This window comes from Artemia sp. Qi Xiang Cuo, chromosome 17 (assembly GCF_049724085.1).
Source record: "Artemia sp. Qi Xiang Cuo chromosome 17, ASM4972408v1, whole genome shotgun sequence".
Classification (NCBI taxonomy): domain Eukaryota; kingdom Metazoa; phylum Arthropoda; class Branchiopoda; order Anostraca; family Artemiidae; genus Artemia; species Artemia sp. Qi Xiang Cuo.
The window spans coordinates 21,805,198-21,819,151 of record NC_142810.1 but is presented as its reverse complement, the minus strand read 5'-3'; the positions used below and the strand labels follow the sequence as shown (position 1 = coordinate 21,819,151).

The following is a 13,954-nucleotide window of genomic DNA, read 5'->3' as shown; positions in this document are numbered from 1 at the left end:
GTGGAAACTTAGGCGCCTCTATTAACAATGTTCACGCCTAGCTATGCGGTCGATTTGGTGTTGCTATTGTCGTTGTAAAATAGGCTGAGTGATTTTGTGTCTAATAAAGTCAACTTGATATATGGATATGGGCTTCATGGGTAACTTCTATAGGCCTCCTTTCAGACTTTCATTGAACGTTAATTATTCATTCTACGTTTTTTGAAAAGATGATTGTCCTTTACTTTGGTGAGTGGAGATATAGTGCAAATTTCTTAGAGATTTATAAAATAAATACTTTTAACATACTTAGACTATCAAAAAACCTATATTTTGTACATAGTTAATTTTTAATGAAAGTTAAAACAAAATGGTAAATTATTTAGATGATCGAACGTATTTCTTTGCACAAGGATTTTCGCCAATCGATCGAGAAGCAAGGAATGTAGCCTATCCAAGATTTTTTTTTTGGGGGGGGGGGCTACAAAAGAAACTACAAAACACATCAAAAATTTGTTATGTTGTTACTTTTTTGATGGTTGGATTTTTTTTTTGGGGGGGGGAGTCGAATTCGGTACCCCCTCCTTTGAATACGGTTTTGCATATATACATATTAAACTTGTAAATAGTTTGGAATTTTGAAAATACCTTTTTTTTTGAAAGTTTGAAAGTCCCAAAATTTAATTATAGCATTTTCACTTCAACTTTAGATTTTCCATTGATTGGTAAGTAGATATGCGATAGGAATCCCTATGGTCTGTAGATGCAAAAATCAAGGCCGTACCCAGGATTTTTTTCCGGAGGGGGTTTTACTCAAAAAAATTTGGAGGGGGGGGGGGTTACAAAAAAAAACTAAAAAAAACGCATACTAAATTTGTTTATGTCCATTTTTGTTACGTTTTTATGAGTCAGACAATTATTTCGGGGGGGGGGGGAGGGGGTTCAAACATCCTAACCCCCCTCCCCCCAAAGATACGGCCTTGGCAAAAAGTTTGTATATTAGGAACATAAAAGAGATTCATTGTGGTGGCGGAGTGAGTCGGAGAGAGTCCAGTAGAATAAGTTGATTATTTGAAAAAATGTTCTGGTAGTGAGCCCCCCCACCTTTATAATTTATGGTTAAAGGAATGGGGGGGGGGGCTAAATATACATTTTTAATATTTAGGGCGTGGGGTAAATATGAACATACCAAAAACAGGTATTTTCAAAAAAATGTCCCAAAAAAGGTATTTTTCAAGACCAAGGTGGGTGGCGGACAATAATATTGGAGAAAAAATCCCCCCTACAAATTAACGCCAATGTTATGGGGTACAATAGGTTTTACCAAGACTGTTCTTTGGCTGGGTTACTGGTTACCGAGTAAGATTGCCAATTCAAGCTTAACTTTGTAGATATCAGTCACATATACGCAATGGAGCGGAGTAGGCTACTACTGGATTTGAGGATACAAAGGTAAAACCATAAAGTTGTTAGAAATTTCAAAATTACGGCAGAAAGAGCCAATGTCCAGCTTCCCGGAACCTTAAATATTTAAAAAATAAGTCTCTTGATTTATCTGTTTCCATTTTTCTATTTTTTGGTGCTTGTCTAGAATCTGTGGGTACGCCCGCGAGAAGTCAAGTTTCGTTAATTCTAATGAAATAAAACAAAATAGGATGAAAATATAATAGTTTAGAAATAAATTTGGGCTATATATTTGCACATTAGGGAGGGGGTGGGGGTAAAGCATAGCATATATTAAATACATAATCTAACCTAACCAAATTAGTCCCCCTAAACCGCAAAAAACTAAAGTTTAAATCTTTGTCACGGAGTGAGCAACACCTCACATACCCTTTTATCAATAGTGGCTTTGAGATTTCGATGCGGTTTTTCTTTCGTGGGTACTCAGATTCTAGACAAGTACCCTATTTTTATTTTCTTAGTTTTCCAAAAATTCCTAAGGCTTTCATTTGTTCGTAAATCTTTCATAGAAATATAATATTTTTGGTCAACCCTCCTATATCTAAAAACGGTATATGTACACGCAGAAAATAATAGAGTATCTGCTTTGACACAACTGAGGAATTTTTCACCAAACCTTTTTACTCTATTTGGTTAGAGTAAAAAGGCAATACGGGGGGGGGGGGGGTTGGAACCCCCTCCCGAAATGTTTGTCTGACTCGTAAAAACGTAACAAAAATGGATGTAAAATTTTTTTTTTTGCGTTTTTGTTTTTATTAAAAAAAATAAAAAAAAACAACTAAAGTTAATTCAATTGTGCCTGCTCCTTATTCAGCAATTATGTTCAGGACGGTTCTCTTTATCCTCTTCTAGGAAAATTCTTTTGTTAGAAATTTTTGTTCTTACGTTTTCTTCTTTCCTCATTACAGAAAATCCTAATCTTGGTTTAGGTCAACCAGAATGAAAAAACCTACTTTTCGTTAACCTAAAATCCTTCAACGCAAAATGGTTCATATCATGTCAACCTGTCTAACATTATAAACAGCGGGTCGGTACCTATAACACAGCGTTTATAATTTTTAACCTAGAAGGTGGATAATTTCTTAAACCACATTGGCCTGCCATAATATAAAGATAAAAGATCAAAAATAGAGTTATTATGGCCAAACAAAAATACTGAAAAACAAAGCAAATATTTCAAGAAGACAACAGCCTCTCTTTTCCAGCGCGAAAAAAAGAATTTTTCCAAAAAAATACCAAAATAGACAAAGAAAACCAAAACAAAGCGACGAGTCAACGTGAAAAAGAGACTGATATAATCCAATAAAAAAATAAAAATTAAAAGATAATAAAATTCAATAAAAGCCAAAATTAGGTATTTGGCCTTAATTCTACTAATTTTGGCTTTCATTGAATTTTATTCATCTTTTAATTTTGTTTTTTATTGTATCTTATCGGATTTTATTTGTTTGATTTTTCCAGTTTGGTTTTCATTGTCTTTTTTAACATTTTCCTTGAAATTTTTTTTTCTGTTCGCGCTAAAAAAAAGAGATGCGCTTTACCTCTCAAAATATTTATTTTAATTTTTAGTATTTTAGTTAGGCCTAAACCCAATTTCTGATCGTTTTTTGTTTATATATCCTAGAAGGTTGCTAATTTTTCATTTCATGACTAGTATTTTTTTTGCTTTTCGCCCAGTTCTTCCCAACTGTTCTCAAATGCTTAATCACACATTGCTTGAAGTTCCATGGGCATCACAATGGAAATAGCTTTTACCCTCCCCCCCCCCCCCAACCCATCTTGGGTCTTTTCTTTCATGAAATCCCGCTTTTCGGAGGTTTGTCTTCCAATTGTTGCAAAATTATGAAACTTAGAGGCACTACCAAATTTTCATCAGTGTTGCCACTATGAACCGTGAAAATACATAAGCAAAACAAACTGTTTAAACTTGACAATACTTTTGATCCGTAATAATTCAAATATTAACAATCTGTTGATTCTTAAATACAACTCCACCTTTAAAGGAAAGCTATGCCTTCTTAAGGTGTTCGGTGCTGGTGTCACCGTGCCAGATGGTTTTAGCTTATTTTTCTGATTTTTTCACCAATGATAATTTCTTAAACCACATTGGCCTGACATAACATAAAGAAAGAAAAACGAGAAAAAATGAGGTTTTTGAAGGCCACATGAAAATACTGAAAAACACAACAAAGCAAATATTTCGAGAGGACAAACGCCTCTCTTCTTCAGCGCGAAACGAAATAATGTATCCAAGGAAAGTGCCTAAGAAAAAAAAACGAAAAACAAACGCGGAAAGTCAATGTGAAAAGAACCAAAAAACCAAAGAAAAAACCAAAAACTTTAAAGATGAATAAAATTCAATAAAAGCCAAAAGTTATAAAAATTAAAACCAAATACCTAACAACCATAAAAGTGAGTTATTCGCCAATCGCGGATATTGGCGAACAACTCGCTTTTATGGTTGTTAGGTATTTGGTTTTAATTCTTATATTTTTTGGCTTTTATTGAATTGTATTCATCTTTTAAGTTGGCGCTCGCTCCGACCAATAACACTAGATCTGCATATGATGTTTTTTTTTTTCATAAAAAATTGAATTGTCAATTTTCAGAGTTTTTAAGAATATGCAGTTTTATAAATTTTTATTCAACATATCCAATCAGATTTCTCAAGCTTATTCCTAAAAAGTCCTTCTCATAGCCAAAACTCATGAAAAAAAAACTTTTCAATAATACGATAAAACGAAGGAATTTTCATAATGTTTAAACCCCTCCCCCTCTTAGTGTAGTGAAATATGATAAGTACAAAATGTCTGTTTCCTCTATTCATATTCTTCAGTTCTTCCACGGTTAGTTTGTATGAATATTAGTTTATATATATTGGTCCAAATTTTCTTTTTCAGGTTTTGCTAGTAATGTGAATTTGTGATCCTCTAATTAATTACGCGAATTTCTGATCTATCTAGGCTTAGGTTCGACGAAACCGAAAAAGGTAGAAGGGCAAAAGTTTCTGTGTCTTATGTTTTGCAAGGACCTGGCATGCGCTCTGACTTATTTCTTTGGTCTATTTCGGATATTATTTCTGAAAGCTCACTGAAACATATATAAGGGGAAAAAAACCAGATCAGCTACTGTGCCAATTCAAAATGGAGAAATATAGAATCTGTAGATAGTGATCCGAGCTCTGTGATTTCAACTGCCTAGGCTATAGATTGTTTTACAATTTATCAATAGATTGAATACTTTATTCCAGAAGCGTTCACGGGAATTCATTTGGAAGGGGGAGATGATTCCTAAAGGGGCAAGAACATAAAACAACTTAAAATGTATTAATGGCCAGTTTTTAATATAGAGAATATGACAATAAGCATAAAAACACGTAACGTGTTTCATAGGTGGCTTCAGGTACCCACTGTATAAAGTCAGACGATTGTTATCAGTTCTAAGAGGTACTGGCATTAGTCAATTACATAGGTATGTTATCGGTAAAATTGTAAAATATTTCAAGATTTATAGGGAGGGGTACAGGTCAGTAGAACCTCCCCTGTGTATTGCCTAATACATTCAATGCAAGAATAACACAATAGATTTTTTAAGTAATTGAACGCGCCGTTTAGGAAGAATCTTCCCACCGCTTGTTGACGGCAACTATGACCGACAAAGCTAAGTTGATTGACAGTGGCTAAACGAAGAGACGGGTGACGGCGCCGACGGCAAACATTTGTCTCATGATTAGATTGTTTAAGTGGCAGCCAATCTCCTTGGGTGACCTAAGATTATTCGGCAATTAAGGCTTGTTTAAGGTGACGGCTTCAATTGACAGCCAAATGCGGAAACTCCTTTTTTCTGTATTATCAATGGAACTGATCTGAATATTTGGTGGAATTTGGGCAACTATCCATTTCTAATAGTATTAGCAGCAATAACTAATAATAATAATATCTTATAAGATAAAAAACAACACTAAAAAGGATAATTGTTTAACAAGAGTTATAAAAGGATAATTATAAATGGATATAAAATAATTATAAGAGAATAATTATATGGACAACCGTGTAAACCTCGAGAAAATTGGGGTAGGCCACATCACGAACTTGAATCTCTTTTCCATGTGTGCGTGCTTGATTCGATGAATCTACCCCTGTCTCAGGTATACTTCGTGCCTCTTAATATAAACTAGTGGGCAGGTTGGTAGGAGTTTATTTCAATTGGAGAGGGAATTTGTTGAAACACCAAGAAATAGTCAAATTCCCAAAACAATTATAGAGAACTATGAACAGTTTTGTAAAAAGTCACTAGGTTGTCGAGAAAACTTGGCAGAGAAGCCTAAATTCAAGGTTCCAAACTAACAATAATTTTTAGCAAGGCCGTACCCAGGATTTTGTTTCGGAGGGGGTTTTACTCAAAAAAATTTTCGGGGGGGGGTACACAAAAAAACACATAGAAAATTTGTTTATATCCGTTTTTGTTACGTTTTTACGAGTCAGACAAACATTTAGGGGGGGGGGAGGTCAAACTGGGTACCCCCCCCCTGGATACAGCCCTGATTCTTAGGCTGGTATAAAATAAGTGCTCCCTACTTTTCCGTATTTTTCTTTTTTTGCAGTCCAATTGGCCGCATACGAAGTAAGAAACTCTGCATTCCGTTCCCACTATCCTGAAATCTGGATATTTTCATGATAAAAAGAAAGAAGACACTCGACAACATAAGAATAACTATTAGGATGGCTGATTTATGGAGAGTCTCATTACAATCAGGGGTGTCGTTTTGGTGGGAAGTTGCCCCCCCCAGAAAAAAATCGGAGAAAATAACTATTATATAGTCCGTGCCCCCTGACTATCCAAATATGGACCCCTCTTGCCTCCCAGTAAAATGCTGAAGCATTTTATTGGCACAAATTTACTGGTACTATAAAACTACGAGTAAGACCAACCTTGATAAGTTTGAGCCATTTAGTAAGAATAGATTTTCGACAATATGAATTTGTTTATTCCAAGGAACAGAATTTGGTGATAATACGCAGAGCTGTTCAAAAAGGGAGGGGGGCATAACCGAGGCAAGCTACCTCCGGTGCCATGGCTGGGAAGTGCTGTGGCTTGGCAAAGAACATAATTCGGTGATTATAAGCAGAGCCATTCAAAGGGCGGGGGGCAAGGACAAGCTACCCCGGGTGCCATGGCTGAAGGGATGTGACCGGAAAGGGTGTTGGCGGCCACTTTTTGTAATTTCTGTATAGTTCTTGTTTGTTTTATATCTTGTGCCATGGCCTATGGACCTAAAGCGCAAATAAATTCTGTTCACACATAAAGCTACACTAGAAAAGGGAGGCAGAAGAATTTTATTTTTTTTTTTTGGGGGGGGGGGGGTTGACTCTTTAATATTTCCATCGAGAGGGTGCCCAAATCTACGTTTTGTGTACAATAGCAGCAAAGACCTATACACAGGAATTTTTTTGAGTAGATGGAGACTGTAGCATCTGTTCCAAGATTTTTAGACACGCTGAATTGGTTAGTATATTTTGTATAATGATGAACTCTATTTTTATATGCCGTCTGATTCTTCCATGCGAATGAAATTGACAACTTTGTATAGGTTATATTAACTTGATGAGTCCGTTACATATTCAAAATCCCCAAAATTTTTAGTAAAAGAATAAAGTAGTTTTTCATTGAAAGTAAGTGGTAACATTAAAAGTTAAAATGAATTCAAGTTACTGTAAAATTAAGGAAGGTTGAGACCCCACTACAGGAACGTAGGCAGGAATTTGTTTTGGGGGGCTGAAATCCTTCAAACCCATTATTCTGTGAGTAAAATCAAGAAATTATGGGAAAATAAAAAAGTGAGATTTTGGAGGGGGCCCAGGCCGGAGGCCCCCCTGCGTACGTCTTTGCCCCAGTACCTTACATCTCTAAGCTACAGTTTAACTTGTGCCTTTAAAAAGGCATTAAAATGTGTAAGCTTTGGAAGCGGAAAAATCTTCGTTCGGGGGCTGAGAAATTCACCAGTAATGACCATGCAACGTTCTGTACATGAAACGCTCTAAAAAGCTTTCAATAAAGCGTGAGTCAAATGGTAACGTAAAGAGAGAGACATTGAGTTGGGATAGTGTCCCTACTCACATTTATAGTGATACCTGTTCATGTAACTCTTTACTTCCAGGTGAAAATTTGTTTCTTCAGCAAGCCGCATAAAGGGAGAGACACCGAGACGGGACAGTGTCCCTGCTCACATTTAAAGTAATACATGTTCATTTTAGGTTTAATATACCTCTTTACTTCCCCGTAAGAACTTGTTTCTTCAACTTAATTTATGTCTATTTTAAGTTTCAATAAAATGAATAATGCTCCTGAGGAAGGGGCAGCAGAGCCATCTGCTGTAACTGAGGTGGAAAGGGAAAGATGATTAAGAAGAAGAGGACCCCGGAGAAAGATTTTAGCTGGTTTCCTTTTTTTCTTTTTCGGGGGAGCAGGGGGGCCAAAAAACTACAAAACACACCAATTTGTTTTACATGTATTGTTGTTATTTTTTTACGGCCAGACAAAATTTTTCGGGGAAAGGGTAAAACCGAAGAATAATTGATTTTATGTGTTGACTTTATGGTTTTTGTGGTTCTGGGTAAAATAGGTTTTTAAGATTTCTTGTATTAAGATGAGAGGGTTTGGATTTCGGTGTGTTTGCTTGGTTTGCAATTGGTGAATTTAGCCGTTTTTAGCTGGTCAATTTAGCTTTATTTAACCTCTTCAAGAAAGTCCACAAAGTTAGATCAGCAACCTTGTTGAAAAAATAAAATAAACCACACACAAATCAGTGTCCACATAAATAATAGCGTATACTTGTTCAAATATTTTGTTTGGTAAAAGAATAAGGGTTACGCAAAAAAAAAAAAATCATTTAATATTAAAAGGAAAAAATGTTCAAATTTGGTTTTCACAGCTCCATGTCTGATTATTTCAGTTACTTTCTATGAAAAATTGCTGTAAAGTCAAAAAGGTGAAATCCATTCAGATCTCCTTTTTTTTAGAGGATTATTATCCAAGTCTAAGATCCAGTCCATTGCCTCGTTCAAGTCTGAACCTGGAATCTGACCCGATACGACACCTCCTTCAAGAACTATAAAGTAAAACAAATAGGAACACTGGTTTTTACTCCAAAATACATACCGTTTGCATTTTATGGCGTTTGTATTTAGTTACATGAACAGTTACCTGTTCATGCAACTCTTTACTTCCAGGAAAAACTTGTTTCTTCAACTTAATCTATGTCTATTTTAAGTTTCAATAAAATGAATACTTTATACATTTCATAGCTATTTTCTAATAAAGAATAAAACGCAAAACCGGGTGTGAGGGTGGTCTTGAAAAGTGGCATAATTTCCTATTGTTTTTAAATGCTTTAAACTGAATGATTTTAGTTTTTGTTCGAGTCCGTGTTTTTTTTTGGCGATTCAAAAAAGTATCAAAAGATGACAAAAAATTGTTTGAATGAGTCTTCTCTCCATTCCTTCTAACTATTGGTTTGATAATTACCATCGATAGACGCGTATTTCCAAAAACGATTCCTTGTTAGAAAGAGGGGGTGGCTGGAATTCATAGTTCGTCGACAAAAATTGTTTAAATGAGCCTTCTCTCTACTTCCTCTAACTATTAGTTTGCTAAAATTATCCTTGATAGACGCGAATCTCTACAAACAATGTCTTGTGAGAGGGGAGGAGGGTGGTTGGAATTCACAGTTCATCATTTTCTGATTTTTCAAGGATCAGAGCAGATACATACCCAGGGAGCCCTTAGGGCTTTACTGTCCCTTAAATTTCTATATTTTCACGAAAAACCCTTTTTTGGTGTTTTCATTGAAAATTTTTTTTTTACTATAAATAAATTTATTAAAATACAATTTTGGCCCCCCCCCCCCTTCCACCCCAGATTTCTGTAAATTCTAGTAAGTATTCACACTGTAAGGCAATATAGTATTTAAGCCTGGGATGTTATGTAACTTGTGGTTATACAATGGAGTTCTTGCTTCATAGTATTTTGACGCCGTGTGGGGCAAAGTCAGTGGCGGTTCTGGCCTCTCTTGCGCCTGGGGCAAAATCTTGATTGATCCCCTCCTGTCTCCAGAACATTTTCTGACCAAATTTTAACAACAATTCCATTAACTAACTAAATTTTCCATTTAGTTAATTCTGACTTTTCTCACTTTAGCCTCTGCAAAATTATTAATTATTTCGTCCCAACTTACTTTTATTTTTAAGAAATGGCGACAAAGATATGGTAAAATAGAAAATTTCAAATTCAATTTACTTATACTTACTGTCATGGTACATTCTGCTTTTTTTAATTAAGTATATATATATATATATATATATATATATATATATATATATATATATATATATATATATATATATATATATATATATATATATATATATATATATATATATATATATATATATATATATATATATATATATATATATATGTGTGTACTTATTTGAAATTTTGCACCCCTAAAATTTCTGCACCCGGGGCAAGTGTCCCTTCTTTCTCCCCCTCCCCCCCCCCCACACACACACAAAAATGCCTCTTGGCAAATTTGTGATTTTCCTGCAAAAAAGTAAGTTTTTTTGGTGCATATGCCATTATGAAAATTTTTGTGTGTCTATCATTATCAAGATTTTTATTAAAGTTTTGTTTACTATTGACAAAAGTTACTCTCCACTTAGAGCTAATTACCATGAAAGGTTTGTATATAGCCTATATATTAAAAAAAAATATTTTAGAGTTGTGATAACTGTGGACGATTTACTTACAGTTCAATACCCTAAACAATTTGGCATTTATTTTTAGATGTGGCTGGCTGCCAACAGCCTTCCGTAATCACGATTTTTTTCAGTCTTATTTATTTTCCTTAAAATTGATCTGCTTTACGTTTCATTGCCCCCCCCCCCTCCCTCCTTAAATGGTTATATAAAAAATAGGTAATATCTTAGTAACCTTATGTTAATGATTGTGTCCATAGCTGAAGCGTGGTTAAGACTTCTAGGTACTGTCCTCAGGATTATCTAGAGATATCACCGCCTTTGTAGAAGAAAACTGTTATGAAAAGATGTTGTATGTGGTAACAGTTGCCTTTTTGCTAGCCACCCACGCAGCTACTAACTGTCGTCAGCCTGATCTATAACAAATCATCAAGGCACAGCGAATCTCACTATTCAAAAAATTTACATCAATAAAAAAAGTTGCATCAAAAAGCTGCATAATGTAAAGTATGCGTCGACGACAAAAAATGTATTTCTTACAGTTTGGAGTGTAAAATGTAAATTCAGGGTATTTTTGATCTTTTTATTTAGATTGCAGTAGTTGACTGAAGCAATAGGCTTAACTGCTGTGTCATCTGTGACCTTTCCTTTCTGTAATTGTCCTATACTCTTGGTGTCCTTCAAAATGTTTAAAACTTTCAAGCATTTGGGTTTAGGAGCCCCAATGGGGGGGGGGGAGCGATTGCCCCCTGGCTTTGATAAATATTTTTTGGTACTTTCATTTAAAAATTGAAAAATGCTCCCCTAAATTTGGAACAGATTTGTGTATATTTTTATTAAAAAAAGTTCGTGCCATTATTCGGGTTTCATCTATAGTTTTCGACACAGCTCCTATAAATGTCTTTACCTCCACTATGCAACACCATTGGGCTGGAGGCCCAGAAGAAAGTTCGCAAGATATTTAATTACTGAGGCCTTAACCTGAATTACGCTGACGATATAAAATTTCTAAGAAAAAATGTAAAAAAAATTATTTTTTAGAACACTGTTGAGAAATAAATGTTTGCCATATATAAATATTTTGGAAATAGTAATTTTCATTCAGATTCAATTAAACCGTGATTGTAATTACAACAAGAGATTTTGACAATTTCAAAAGAGTTCCTGAAATCCATTATTAATTACGTTCAATTGAAATAGAAGTACATCACTGAAATCGTTGTTGCCTGCTGGAGGTTTACTATCTCCCGCTTTGACTAACGAGAAAAATCACAGTTTTCCAAGGGTAGAACTGATGTATCTCTTTCTCTTCCCCAGGGGTGATCGCATCGAACCAGTGCAATGGTAATGAAAACGTGTAGATGCCATTTCCAGTGACGAAAAAGGTCTCACGACAGAAAAGTGCAGTTTTACCTACAATAGAACACCCTACCAGACAGCGAGCTGATGTTTCTAAATGTGAATATTCAAAGTTGTAAAATCGAATACTTGAAGACTAGCTGATTCAACACCTTCAGTTGACATATTGTTCAAATTGTTTAGCTACCCCATAAACCTAAGCATTTCGATTAGTTTCCCAATTTTTCTAAAGGAATGACATCTTCATTTGAGATCATTATATGAGACTAATCGAGCGAGGAAGTGAACAAAAACAATGTGACGAGAAAAAAGAGAGAATATACATGTACATACCAGAGTATCCTCCCGTATAGGGAATTGATTCTTATAAAATTATGTATTGCCAACTGCAAACTTGAAAATTAGAATTTTAGCTGATTCAACAACTTCTGTTGGCAGACTGTTCAAATTGTCCAGCTGCCCTATAAACCAATAAATTTTGATCGATTTTCGAGAAAATTACATCTTTATCAATGCTTGAGATCATTATATAGCAAGGAATTAAGGGAAAAACAAAAACATTGGGACAAGAAAAAAGAGAGAAAGTACATGCACATAATACAGCATCCTTAGCGTATTGAATTTTATAAAATGATCTATTACCAATTGTAAACTTGAAAATTAGAATGATAGCTGATTCAACAACTGCTGTTGGCAGACTGTTCAAATTGTTAAATTTTATATATAAAGTCTATAAACAAGTGCAGGGGTGCAGCTCCAGCATTTTTATTGTGGGGGGAGGGGTCTATATCCGAAGAGTGAAGGAGCATTGGCTATATAATAATTTTTCTCCAAATTATTGGGGGGGGGGGTGCAACTACCCCCTTTCCCCCCTGCCAAACGATGGCACTGAACAAGTGAATACTGTCCAATATTTCCAATTATTTAAAAACAACACTTGCATTTGAGACTCTAATTAATAAAGTAATACAACAAAGAATTAAGCGAAAAAAACAATAGGACAAGGAAATAAGAGAAGGGGTATGCACGCAATAAAACATCCTACTAGACAACGTAATAACTTTTGAAAAAAGGGTATGTTGACAATTTCATATTTAAATATTAGAAGACTAGCCGAATCAACAACTTCTGCTGGGAGACTGTTCAGCTTTCCAAATTGTTCAGCTACATATAGACCTAGAAGCAATATACAGGCTTCCTGTAATTACGCAAATGAATACTGTTGAGACAACATATCAAAAACTAATTCAACAACGAATTAAGTGAAAAATCCTGGTACGAGAAAAAAGAAAGAAGGCACGGCCAAGGCCAAATCTTGGGAATGGGGGTTACAGGATTTGAAACCAGACAGCATACTGATTTCTGTGGATATATACGATATTGACAATGTTTAAAATATAAATTGAACCTATAGATTCTAAAAATACCTTTTTGGTGTTTTTCGGGGACAATTTTTCTTCTTTTTGAAAACCGTGGGAAGTCCTTGCCTCCCTCCATTCTCGGGAATGGGCAGAGCTGATTTAACTGCTGCTACTGGCTGGCTATCCAACTTCCCAACTACACAATAGAAATGAGTTTTCACCACTTCTCTTCGGCTTTTATAAACAGGTTTCATAACCACAGGAGCGTAGCTACAGTATTTTTATTGTGGGGGGGGGCTATTGAAGTAGGTGTTATTCAAGGAGTAGGGAAGAAAAGTAACTATTTAACAATAACGCTGGTTGCTGAATTTAAAAACATTTCGCAATATATTACAAACTATAAACACGCATTAAACAATCATAAATATAAGTTCTGTTGCTTGGCTTTTACGAAAATTGTCAGCAATGAACTGCTTTAGACGACAGAAGTATAACATAAACAAACTTTTGGCTGGGTGAAGGTGAAGGTCATATACCTCCTGCCTTTTTTCAGCTAGATTCACTACTAATGCTGCAGTACATACCCCCCCTCAACTTTCCCAAATCCCCATACCCAGCACAGGATGCTCAACTCATAATTGAACCAAGATCTATTCTAATAGCCCCAGGTATCGCATAATTCACTTGATCGTAATTTTGAATTGATTTTGACTCTGTAAGTTTGAATTTGTTGTACTAAACTCTTAATGTATTATATTTATCGAAATATTACTTATTATTTTTGTTAAATTGACTTGTTTGTAAATTCGATTATTTATATTAATAAATAGCATTGATATCAGCAGGCCTTAAAAAGCCAAAACAAGAATCATAGGCAGTGCAATAGCACTGTATAAGCAAAGCACAGTTTATATAATTATCCAGTATGATCTTTCCCTATCTCACCCATTATAAAAACCCGGACCGAGGTGCGAGTGCTCCAGAGAACGTTTTTGCAGATATAAACATAAGCGGCATTAGGTCTTTTCACGGGTA

At 35.1% G+C, this 13,954-nt stretch overlaps 1 long non-coding RNA gene across 2 annotated transcripts; it reads left to right on the top strand.

Moving 5' to 3' along the window:
* The first annotated feature begins 74 nt into the window (after positions 1-74).
* LOC148941999 (uncharacterized) lies at positions 75-13,708 on the top strand. Of its 2 annotated transcripts, XR_016143146.1 has the most exons (3): positions 75-228; positions 7,601-7,677; positions 11,517-13,708. It is a non-coding gene; the product is annotated as an uncharacterized LOC148941999 (long non-coding RNA). The 2 variants fall into 2 exon arrangements; XR_016143145.1 differs by lacking the exon at positions 7,601-7,677.
* The last annotated feature ends 246 nt before the right edge of the window (positions 13,709-13,954 follow it).